The following is a 1,732-nucleotide window of genomic DNA, read 5'->3' as shown; positions in this document are numbered from 1 at the left end:
TGAGCAGAAGGAAGGAAATAATAAAGATCAGAGTGGAAATAAATGACATAGAGACAAAAAACAAAAACAAAAGATCAATGAAATAGCTGATTCTTTGAGAGGATAAACAAGGTTGATGAACCTCTGGCCATGCTCACCAAGAAGCAAAGAGAGAGGACCCAAATAAAAAATATCATAAACAAAAGAGGTGAAATGACAACAGACCCCACAGAAATATGAAAAATCATAAAAAATATTATGAGCAACTCTACTCCAACAAACTGGTCAACCTAGAAGAAATGGACATATTCCTAGAAAATATTATCTTCTAGAGCAGCATCATACTGCCCGCCGCCAGGGATGTAAGGGCCACTGTGCATGCACAGGTAGGTGCTCGCTCTTCTGGGACTATAGCCCACAAAGTTTCAGAGAGACTGGTGGGAGCGGGGTGGAGGGAGCAAGGGCTTGCTTCTAGGTGCACACGCCATGGAGGAGGAGCTGCATGACTCATGGCTGGGGACAGTGAGCAAACTTTACAGAACCAGCAGCGCAATGACGGTGAGCCCTTCCAGATTGGCCTCAGCGGGGGCACGCCCATCGGAAAGTCCTTCCTCTGTTTGAAGATTGTGCAGGAACAAGGTGGACTACCACCACAAGTAGATGGTCATCCTGAACCAGGATATCTTCTACGATGTCCTCACCTCCAAGCAGAAGGCCAAGGCCCTGAGGGGCCAGTTCAAGTTCGATCATCCAGATACCTTTGACAATGAACTCATATTCAAAACAAAGAAACCATTGAGGAGAAAACTGTGCAGCTTCCCATGTACAACTTTGTTTCCCATTCCCGGAAGGAGGAGACTATCTACACGATGGACTTGGTGTTCTTCAAATGCATCTTGGCCTTCTACTCCCAGGAGGTGCGTGACCTGTTCCAGATGAAGCTCTATGTGGACACATACGTGGACACCTGGATCTCCTACAGAGTGTTAAGAGACATCAGCAAGAGGGGGACGGACCTGGAGCAGACCTTGTCCCAGTACATCACCTTTGTCAAGCCTGCCTTCAAGGAGTTCTGCTTGCTGACAAAGAAATACATGGACATGATCATTCCTAGAGGTGTAGAAAGTCTAGTGGCCATCAACCTCATAGTATAGCACATCCAGGATGTTCTCAACTAAGGGCTATCCAAGCGGCAGACCATTGACTATCTCAATGGCTACCTGACAGCATGCAAGAGGCACGCTTCTGAATCCAGCAGCCAGCCACACTGACCCACACCTCAGACCCTGTCCCGCTCCTGGACACAGGCAACAGCAGGGGCTTGGCCACCTATACATAAGGCCCTTACATCCCTCTGCTTATTTAAGAAGTGACTTTGATTTTGAAATGAAACTTGACCCTGAGTTTCCACAATGAACTGTGCCAACTACCATTGGTGATGCCTAATCATGCCAACCTGTAACAGTTACAAATACACACACATAGAAGAAGAAAGAAAAGAAAAGAAAAGAAAAAAAGAAAAGAAAAGAAAAGGAAAAGGAAAGAAAAGAAAAGAAAAGAAAAGAAAAGAAAAGAAAAGAAAAGAAAAGAAAAGAAAAGAAAAGAAAAGAAAAAAGAAAAGAAAAGATGACCTTCCAAAACTCAGCCAGAGGAATAAAAACATCTGAATAGATGGATAACTATGGAGAAAATTGAAGCAGTAATCAAAAAAACTTCCAACAAGCAAAAGCTTGTTGGATCAGACTTCTTCACA

The 1,732-nt window shown here is 44.1% G+C and overlaps 1 pseudogene across 1 annotated transcript; it reads left to right on the top strand.

Annotated features, from left to right (window-relative positions):
• Positions 1 to 488: 488 nt before the first annotated feature.
• On the top strand, positions 489 to 1,250 carry LOC311614970 (uridine-cytidine kinase 2-like; annotated as a pseudogene). Its single transcript has one exon. The product of its transcript is annotated as a uridine-cytidine kinase 2-like (transcript).
• Positions 1,251 to 1,732: the final 482 nt, after the last annotated feature.

The sequence above is a fragment of the Pipistrellus hanaki genome (assembly GCF_964339955.1).
Source record: "Pipistrellus hanaki genome assembly, chromosome: X".
NCBI classification, from domain to species: Eukaryota; Metazoa; Chordata; class Mammalia; order Chiroptera; family Vespertilionidae; genus Pipistrellus; species Pipistrellus hanaki.
This window is presented reverse-complemented; position numbering and strand designations above follow the sequence as displayed.